The sequence below is a fragment of the Phaseolus vulgaris genome, unplaced genomic scaffold (genome assembly GCF_000499845.2).
Source record: "Phaseolus vulgaris cultivar G19833 unplaced genomic scaffold, P. vulgaris v2.0 scaffold_143, whole genome shotgun sequence".
Classification (NCBI taxonomy): domain Eukaryota; kingdom Viridiplantae; phylum Streptophyta; class Magnoliopsida; order Fabales; family Fabaceae; genus Phaseolus; species Phaseolus vulgaris.
Genome location: NW_027174156.1, coordinates 26,608 through 37,549, shown reverse-complemented (window position 1 = coordinate 37,549; position 10,942 = coordinate 26,608).

Genomic DNA, 10,942 nt, shown 5'->3' with positions numbered 1-10,942 from the left:
TGGGCATCTCCTTCTCCTTTCCCCTCTCTGTTTTCACCGAAACATTCATCATTCCCTCTTCTTCCATTCATTCTGACCTTTTTCGTTTTTTCTCCATTAGCAGCTATCTCACGATGGCTCGCTTGAAACAAACTGCGCGCATCATTGCCCCATCCTCTGGTGCACAGCCTTCCGCGAGTGCGCCAGCTCCACCACCGTCTGTGGCTACCTCCTACCACGACAATGCCAGAGTCTACGAATGGGCTCCCTTGGCATTGCTCGCTGAAACCTCCACCCTGCTGCCCAAGGGTCATCTCACGTCCCTGCTAAGTCGCAACCCCGATGAGGCTTCCTGCTCCATCGACAGGGAGAATGAATTCAACATCCAAATCCGCATTCCTCCTCGAGGAATGCCTATCTGCGCGGATGGCAGGGCCACCAATGGGGTGCCCTTCGTCTTCGTCTACTCCGCTATTTTCAAGAGGTTGAAGCTGCGCCTCCCTTTCACTTTCTTCGAAAAGGAGCTGATGATGGAGTTAAACGTCGCGCCTTGCCAACTCCATCCAAATGCTTGGGCCTTCATCCGGGCATTTCAGATCCTCTGCAGCTATTTCGGGCACAACGCCTCCGTGGACGTGTTCCTCTACTTCTTCGAAGCGAAGAACCCTGGGGACAGGTCCTGGGTCAGCCTGAACGGGGTTGCTGGACGGGTGCTCCTGGGCCTGTACCAGCAATCCTTCAAAGATTGGAAGGGCATATTCTACATGATATCTGCTACCCCTCAAAGTCCAAATCTGCTCGAGGGGTACCCCCTCTACTGGGTTCCTGGAGTTGAATTCAAGAAATCCAGGGACCTCGAAGCTATGGCCCCCTATGAGCGCGAGCTGTGCGGGCTGCTCCTGGGGGCCAAGTACAATTCTGCTCATCTCATCAAAGACGAGTTCGATGTGGTGGCCTTAAAAAAGTATATAGGTAGCCCTTCTTTCCCCTCTTAGGTTACCTGCGCCTTTTCATGCATGATTTTATGTGTTTTTTAACTTACTTGCGTACCTTGGTCGTCTAACTCTTCCTTTTTTTCATCTATGCAGACTCAATGTCAGGGAAGGACAGGAGGCTAGCTTTACTAGAGCTTGCCAAACGTAGGGGAGCCAAGGGCACTGGCTCCTCTTCTTCTACAACTGAGCCCATTGCAGCCCCTCCACTCTCGGTCGCGCCAGCTGAAGGCCCCGAGCAAGGGAAGAAAAGGAAAATGCTGGTGAAGGCTTCCACTTCATCTGCTGCTGCTGCTGCTTCAACTGAAGAGGAGAGCTCAGGCTCTCCTCTTGTACACCACCAGAGGAAGAGAGCAGCGGTTGAGGGGGCCTCATCTCTCCAGCCTGGAGAGATTGAGGTGGTGGAAGTAGAGGAAGGGTCTTCCCCTCCTCCCTGCGCTCAAACTGCCTCAGAGCCCACCAACCTTCCTTCTCCAGGCCAGCAGTTGCCTCCAACTACCAAACTGCCATCTTCCCCCCCAGCAGGCCAATCACCTGGTCCATCCGCTCATCCTGCTGGGGGCGCTTCTGCCCAAACTGGGGGTGCACCACCACCACTGCCGCCAATCCCTACCGCCACTGCTGAATGTGGTGGGTCTAGCTCGCGCCCAAGCGCTTCTGGGGCCACCCACGAGAATTTCAGCAGGGTCATCACCCTGGTTCGACAGCTCATAAGCAACTGTGAGCTTGTCGAGTGGAATGGTGATGAGGTGGACATGCACCTGGCAAGGCAGGTAGTGCTCTCTCTGGAGTTCTCCACCCAGCATCGCAAGCAAATAGCCCTGGAGAAGAGGGTGAAGGAGCTTGAGCACGACAAGGAGTCACTGCGAAGTGACTTCGAAGCTGCTCAAGGGTCTGTTGAACTGATGCGAGGCATGGTGGAGAAGGCTAGGAGGGAATACCTAGCGCAGGTCCAAGAGACCATCAAGACGGAGATCTTGATGGGGTAGACGGTGAGCTCTTTGGACTGCGCGGTGGTGGAGCTTAGGGCCGAGACTTCCTCCCTGCGCCAACTGAACACTCAGCTAGTGGGGGAGCTCGAGTCCACCAAAGAAGCAGCTGCTGGTGGGGAGAAGAGACTTGAGGAGGTGGTGGGCAAACTGTCTGAAGCTGCCTCCTCCCTTGCTGCCGTCACCACTGAGAGAGATGCTGCGGAGGCTTCAAAGCAAGAACTGGAGGTGGAGAAGGCTGATTTGATGAACGTGGGTGCTGATGCCCTTACAGATGGATTCGAGCTAGCACTCGAGCAAATCAGATGCGTTCTCCCAGACCTGGACCTCTCGCAGTTCAGCATCTACCATGAAGTGGTGGATGGAAAGCTCATCCCTCCTGCCCCTTAAACTTTTCTCTTCTCTGTAAATTTAACTTCTGCACAATTTTCCTTTGTACTTTAAAATTGTATAAGACTTGACTGTGAATATAATATCTCAATGCTTCTTTTCTTGCATAAGTTTCTTCCCTTGTATTTTCTTTGAGCTTCACTTATCTTTATGTGCGCGACTAACTGTTAGCTAGCTTAGGTTCAGCGCGATCTTGAGCTTTGTCTTTCACTTTGCGCACGACTAAGTGTTAACCAGCTTAGGCTTAGCGCGATCTGCTTCTCTTATTCTTTCGCTTCTACTTGATCATGACTGGCTATTCCCTCAGCTTGGTGTTTAACAGTCCTCGTGCGCTGCTTTGCACCACTAGCCAATTACTGACGACTCATCAGTGATCGTTCTTTAGTCTTTACTTAGCTTCTCTGTCGCTCTAGCGCTAAGTGCATAGAGGACTTTGACATCGATCGCTCAAGGTGATGCCTCGTCTTGGGGAAAGAAAAGTGTTTCTCGCTAACCCCTCTTACTTTCCCCAAGGTCATCACCCTTTGGCGGGTTGAGTCGCTCATTCCCTGCCTCACTCCTGGGGTGAGAAGGGTTTCGGACTAAGAGTCTTACTGGGCCAATATTGGTGTATGCCAAGTGGGTAAGGACGTTTTGTCAAAACCTTTCCTTTCCCTCCTTTGGTCTTACTAGCACCCCTGGCTTTTCAAACCTTTAACTGCTTGCGCTCACACCTGGGGTGAGGAAGACTTAGATCGGTGCCAGTACTTGCGCCTGGGCCTCACTTTAGAGTTGTGCCTCCGCTCTACTCTTCTCTTCACAGCTTCAGCACTGACTCTGGCCTCTTCTCGCACTTCGTCTAGCAGATCCAGATTCACCTTACGCTCTTCGTTGGACTCTTCAGCAACGAAGTTCAAGTATCTGGGGGAGCTCTCCTGTATCTCCACAGGAATCATGGCGTCTGTCCCATAGACAAGGCTGAAGGGTGTCTCATGGGTGCTGGACTGTGGGGTGGTGTGATAAGACCATACAATTCTGGGGACCTCCTCTGCCCAGCCTCCTTTGGCCTTGTCTAGTCTTCGCTTCAGCCCCCTGAGCAGCACTCGATTTGCTGACTCCACCTGCCCATTGGTTTGTGGGTGCTCCACTGAAGCGAAAACCTGTTGTATCTTTAACTCTTCACACATCTTCCTCAGCTGATGACTTGTGAACTGGGTGCCATTGTCGGAAACCAGCCTCTTGGGTATTCCGAAGCGGCAGACAATGTTCTTCCAGACGAAGTGTTCGACTTTCTGTGCGGTGATGTGTGCGACTGGCTCTGCCTCCACCCACTTGGTAAAATACTCGATGGCCACTATGAGGAACTTCATCTGCCTTACCGCCAGGGGAAAGGGTCCTAGGATGTCAATCCCCCATGTATGGAATGGCCACGGGCTATGGATGGACCTCAACTCCTCAAGGGGTGCCTTGTGCAAGTCTGCATGCAGTTGACACTGTTTGCAACGCTGAGCAAACCTTATGCAGTCTTCCTTCAGCTTTGGCCAGTAGTACCCCGCGCGGAGCACTCTACTTGCCAAAGCACGACCACCTACGTGGCTTCCGCACACCCCCTCGTGCAGCTCAGACATGAGTCTGGTGCATTGCTCGCCGTGCACACAGATCTGCACAGGGTCAGAAAATCCAAATCTAAAGAGGTTTCCATCTATAAGAGTGAACTTACTTGAACTCCTCTTTATCCTTTTGGCCTCTGCCGCATCGAGTGGGAGTACACCATCTTCTAAGTATAGCTGGTATGGCGTTATCCAGGTGTCGGGCTCCTTCCCCGCATGGACCTCCATCGACTCATCGGTCTTTGACGGTCGCGATCTCACCCTTGGCGTTCTCAGCGTTTCTTGGGGCAATGACCGATGACCGATCGTTAGACGCTCCATTGACTTGTATACATGAAGCACCTGGTTGTCTGATACGAACGCGCGCGGTACCTTCAGGGTCTCCTGAATGACGGTCCTCTACTTCCCTCCTTTGCCTGAGCTGGCCAGCTTGGCAAGCAGGTCTGCTCTGGCATTTTGCTCCCTTGGCACATGCACTAATTCAAACTCGGCGAAGGACGTCTTCAGGAGCTGCACATACTCCAGGTAGGCTGCCATCTGGGGATCTTTTGCTTGGAACTCCCCTGTACCTGCCCGGTGACCAGCAAAGAGTCGCTTTTGGCCAGCAGATTTCTTGCTCCCATTTCTCTCGCTAGCAACATTCCTGCGATCAGGGCTTCATACTCCGCCAGATTGTTGCTAGCCTTGAAGGCAAAGCGAAGGGACTGCTCGATCAGTACCCCGTTTGGTCCCTCCAGGATGACTCCCGCGCCGCTCCCCTGCTGATTAGAGGAGCCATCCACCGATAACACCCATCGGAAATCTAGCCCCTCTGCAGGTGTCGCGATTGATGACAGCTCGACTACAAAGTCCGCGAACACCTGCCCCTTGATCGGTCCTCGGGGCTCGTACTGAATATCAAATTCTGACAATTCTACCGCCCATTTGACCATCCTGCCTGCTACATCAGGTTTCTTCAATACGTTCTGGATAGGTAGATCAGTCATCACCACCACTGTGAAGCTGTGGAAGTAATGCCTGAGTCTTCTGGCTGAAAACACCACCGCCAGAGCAGCCTTCTCAAGGGCTTGGTACCTTGTTTCAGGGCCTTGCAGCACTTTACTCACGAAGTAAACAGGCCTCTGGGCCTGGTCCTGCTCTTGCACCAGGACTGAGCTGACTGCTCTCTCCGTCACAGCAAAATATAGACGAAGAGGGATGCCTACCTGAGGTTTTCGCAAGACTGGTGGGCTCGCCAGATACCCCTTTAACTTGATGAAGGCCTCCTCGCACTCCTGTGTCCAGAGAAATCTGCTGTTGCGTTTGAGACACTGGAAGTATGGGTGACCTTTCTCCCCTCCAGCGGACATAAACCGGGACAAGGCCGCCAAGCGACCAGTGAGCTGCTGCACTTCCTTCACCGTCGTTGGGCTCCTCATCGCCACAATCGCCGCACACTTCTCTGGGTTGGCTTCGATTCCCCGCTCTGTTAAGAGGAAACCCAAGAACTTCCCAGCCTCTACACCAAAAATGCATTTCTCAGGGTTGAGCTTCAGCCTGTACTTGGCAATGGTGGTGAATAGCTCTTCCAGATCAGCTGCATGATGCTTCTTCTCTTGGGACGTAACCACCATGTCATCTACATAGGCGTGTACGTTCCTTCCCAGCATGGGCGAGAGCACCCTATCCATGAGCCGCTGGTAGGTAGCCCCCACATTCTTTAACCCAAATGGCATGACCTTGTAGCAATAGCAAGACCGTTCCGTCATAAACGCAGTCTTGCATTCATCCATTGGGTGCATCCTGATCTGGTTATACCTCGAGAAAGCGTCCAAGAAGCTGAGTAGCTTTCCCCCCGAGGCGCTATCAACTAGAGCATCCATACTGGGTAAGGGGTAAGAATCCTTGGGGCACGCTTTGTTGAGGTCAGTGAAGTCCACGCAGATCCTCCACTTGCCGCTGGCCTTTTGAACCAGTACCACATTCGCTAGCCACTCGGGGTACTGGATTTCTCTGATGTGGCCTGCGGCAAGGAGCTTCTGCGCTTCGTCGTGGATCACCTTCCTCTTCTCCTCGTTGAATTTCCTTCGCCTCTGTCGCACAGGTCGAACCATAGGGTCCATCGACAGCCGATGGCAGAGGAAATCGGGGTCGATTCCTGGCATGTCGGATGCTGACCACGCAAAGGCATTCATGTGCTTCTCAATCACACCCACGATCAGCCTTCGCTCTTCTTCAACGAGGGATCCCCCTAACTTGAACTTTCTTCCCCCGACGTCCACTTCGACCCATCCTTCAGCTGGGTGGGGCCTTCTCTCACTGGCGATGACCGCCCTCGCGATCCCTGACTCGCGAGGAGTGATCGCGCCTTCCTCTTCTTCTTCAACTTGGGCTACCTGGGAGCCCCCCACCGCAGCATCCTCCATCCTCTGAGCGCCCTGTGTCTCTCTGACCACCGATCGCTCTTCGCGCACGCCTGGTGGTGGTTTTGTGGTGACGTGGCACACACTTCTCTTTTGCTTCAAGCTGTTCTCATAACAGCGTCTTGCCTCAGCCTGATCCGACCTGATGGTTATCACGGTCCCCTCCATCGACGGCAGCTTCAACTTCATATGCCTCGTCGATGGTATTGCGCCCAGTCTATTGAGTGTTGGCCTCCCCAACAAGACATTGTACGCAGAAGGGGCGTTCACCACCAGGTACTTTATCTTTTCAGTGCGGGCTGTCGTTCCGTCAGTGAACGTTGTCCTCAGCTCGATGTATCCCCGCACCTCTACCTGATCTCCTGCAAAACCGTAGAGACACCCGGTATACGATCTTAGCTGATCAGGGGACAACTGTAGCTTGTTGAATGTTGGCCAGAACATGACGTCCGCCGAGCTTCCTTGATCTACGAGTACTCTATGCACTCGTCTTCCCGCTGTGATGAGAGAAATGACCACAGGGTCGTTGTCGTGTGGGACAACGTCCCGTAGATCAGCTTTCCTGAAGATAATGTCCACTTCAGGGTAATGACTCTCATTCACTGCATCTACCGCCATCACCGATCGAGCGTATCTCCTTCTTTGTGAAGCTGTGCATCCCCCACCAGAGAAGCCTCCCGCGATCGTCTGCACTTCCCCATGCACAGGGACTTCATGCTGCTGTTCTCCAGTCTGGGATCCTGACGCGCGATCACCCTGCGGCTCACGCAGGTAATCTGCTAGAAAACCAGACTTCACCAACTCTGCCAGTTGGTGTCCCAGCGCCAAACAGGAATGAAGTGTATGGCCAAAGGCCTGATGAAACTCACACCATTCATTCTTCTTCCTTCCAAGTACCTTATCTGTCTTCTCTGGTACTCGTAGTCTTGCTGCTACAGCAGGAAGGGCGATGAGATCCGCCAATTCCACCATGAAGTTGTATCTCGGGGGTGCGTTATTCTCCCTTGCACGCCCCCTGCTCTGGTCTTTGCCTGGTGCATAGGGACGAGGTTTTTCCCGCACCTTCTTCCCCTCCTTGGCCTCATGCACCCTTGTTTGCTGTGGCTTTCCTTGCCCTCCACGCGGTCTGGGTGGTGCAGCACTTCCCCTCTTCTCAGAAACCTCTGTTTCTGCTACTATGTGCGCCACCGCACGTCGTCGAATCTCTGCAGAGGTGCTGGGATGGCTCCTGATGAGAGACTCGCTGAAGGGGCCAGGCAGCACTCCCTTCTTAAACGCGTGCACCAACATATCTTCATCTTTGCTGGGCAATCTAACCACTTGTGCCCCAAAGCGGTTGAGGTAGTCCTTCAGCGACTTCCCCTGGTATTGGCGCACGTCGAACAGATCGTAGGACACCACTGCAGGTGCCTTGTTGACGATGTATTGTTCAGTGAAGAGCTACGAGAACTAAGAGAAAGACGTGATATGTCCTTCTGGTAGGCTCACGAACCACTCCATGGCGATTCCGCTGAGCGTACTCATAAACATTTTGCAGTAGACAGCGTCCGAACCCCCAGACAACATCATCTGGGTGTGGAACGCCGTCAGATGCGCCTCCGGGTCTTCTACCCCCTTGAACGATGCCTTCACCCCCACCAGGTTGGGCGGCACCATGGTTCCCATGATCTCAGGGGAGAATGGCATGGGGAACGCTCTTGGAGGTGAGGGCTGCCTAGACACCCTTTCGTCAACCATGTGTTCCCTCTGCGCCTGCAGCGTCCTTCTCAACTCCTCGTTGACGCAATTCAGCTCGTCGTTCCTGCTTTGCGACGCAACTAACTCCGTCTGCATCCTCTCTTGTTCAACCTTTGACGTTGCGGCGTTATCCTGCAGCGTACGCACCATTTCCAGGACCTGCGCCATTGTCACAGCTCCTTCGTCAGCGGATGGCTGTCTGTTTCTAGGCATCTTTCTCTATCAAGGAAACTGATAAAACTCTGGTAAGCTTTAAAACTGTGGTATATATGGGACAACGATTCACTCGTGCCCCACGGTGGGCGCCAAATGATCCTGCCGGCAACTCGAACGTGGAGGAATCGCTTCGTAGCACTCTCTGCCCTGTCTACGCGACTGCGTCTTCTGCAGAATCACCCTCAGAACCTTCTCTTGCTTCTCCAAACGTGGCCTGCAAAACACACAGACGGCGCCTCTAGCGGCCGTTTGCACTCCGACGATCAAGTTAGTCCACAGAACCACCAAAGACTAGAAAACTAGTAGTGTGTGTGAAAAACTCTTGCTCTCTGTTTTTCGTCTCCCCTTCGCTCTCACCCTGATTCTCTCTTTTATCTCTCTTTCCCTGCTTCTGGGCATAACAGAATTCTGTTATGCTTTTCTGGCCTGTGTCAGAACCCTGTTATGCTTTTCAGAGAAAGCGTACCTTCAGAATCAGCAGTGGGAGCGTGAGAGTCTGTGCATGTCTGCGCGTCTCTGCGCTTGGCTGCGCCTGTCTGTACCTTTAGTGGTACGGAGTGCTCTTTTGTCTGGACCGCACCCCTCTCAGAAGATGACACGTGGAGGCCTGCAACTCACATCTAACCACCCACGTGTCATTTACTGGAAGGGCTCTAGCGCTTCTCTTTGTGTGCCTAAGTTACGCCCTTGCGGAGTAACTTAGGATGTTTCTCTTATCTGGGCAGATCGCATACTCTGGGGAGAACGTCGGGTGTGGCTGGTCTAGGCACACTCACCAAACGTTGCTCTCTGAGTAGGCGACTCACCCTTCACGATGCCACGCACGTAATGAGTTGAGGGAATAACCAATCACTGACTGGTTTACTAGTTCCCTCAGGCCATTCTCGTGCATGATTCCCTGAGGTGTGCTCATGCGAGATCCATGCGTAGCGCTCTCGCTGGGAACCTCAGTCCCAGTTTAACTGTGTGTAACACGAGACCCCGATGACAATACACCCGATGACTGATCAGTGTTTATTTGCTTCTCGCGTTCTGCCTTCAGGCGTTAGTCTGAGAACTGGTCTGTTGGTGGCCACTTGGTTACTGACCACCGATCACCATTCTGGATGATCTGTCCCCCGACCTCTCTGCCGCCTGATCTGTTGGTGGTCACTTGGTTACTGACCACCGATCACCGCTCTTGGCGATCGTCCCCCTGACCTCTCTGCCACCTGGTCCACGTGTCACCCTGCGAGTGGTCCACGTGGTTCTCTGTTGCTGACGTCATCGACTACCGATGACCGATCGGATCACAAGTAATGACAAAAAGTCAAGCAAGAAGGAAGAGAAGGCAAAATAAGAAAAGCCTCAATCTTTGCTTCATGGCCAGAAAGGAGGATGACTCAAGTAGTGTAAGTTCATCAAACTCTTCAAACTCTGCAAATTATGGTCAATTGCTTCAAGCCTTTCAAGAAACGCATGAAGAAGCCAACCGATTGGCTCTCTTGAACAATCGGTTAAAAGAAAAGAACAGCTGGCTAGAAAACAGAGTAAAGACACTGGAAGAGGATTTAGAACATTCAAAAATGGATTTTGAAAATCTGGAAATCATTTACAAAAACTCCTCTTGCAAGTGTGATACTCTAGTTTGTGAAAATTGCGAAAATCTTGAAAAGAAGGTCCACTATCTTGTTAAAATAGGGGATAAGCTTTCTAAAGGCCAATCCAACTTTGAGAGTGTGCTAGCATCTCAAAATTGTGTTTTTGGAAAATCTAGATTGGGTTTTAATCCACAAAACAAACAAGATAGATTTTCAAAATCATTTTCGAAAATGCCAGAAAAACAATCGATTGGACCATCGAAACAACCGATTGTTACATGCTTCTATTGCATGAAAAGAGGCCATTCTGTGAGGTTCTATAAACTCAGAAAACATATTGTTCCTAAAGGGCTTATAAAGTGGATTCCTAAGGGAAATAAAGCTTTAATTGGTAAGTATAAACCAGATGGACCCACATTCATAAGGGGACCAAATCTTTGTACTTGAAAATCTCTTTTGTAGGAAATCTTGGAGGAGAGCAAGCAACTATGGTACTTGGACAGTGGATGCTCCAAGCATATGACAGGGGACAAATCAAAGTTCCTGAGAATATCCTTTAAGCAAGAGGGTCATGTCACCTATGGAGACAACAACAAAGGAAGAATTCTTAGGAGAGGATCCATAGGAGATGAGAACATCTTGGTAATCCATGATGTGCTCTTTGTTGAAGGCCTAAAGCATAATCTGCTGAGCATTAGCCAACTTTGTGACAAGGGATATCAAGTGATGTTCAAGTCAAACACATGTGAAATATGTCTACCCAACACCAAAGAGGTAATGTTGGTAGGTAAGAGAGTTAATAATGTGTATCTTCTAGATATCTCTTCACCATGTTCAATTGGATGTCTTCTATCCAAGCAAGATGAATTTTGGCTTTGGCATAGAAGAATTGCTCATATTCACATGAATCATTTGAACAAGCTAATATCAAAGGATCTTGTGATTGGGCTGCCAAAACTCAAGTTTGAGAGGGATCACATTTGTGAAGCATGCCAAAAAGGGAAACAAGTGAAAAGTTCCTTTAAAACCAAAAATGTTGTCTCTTCTTTGAGACCTCTTGAACTTCTT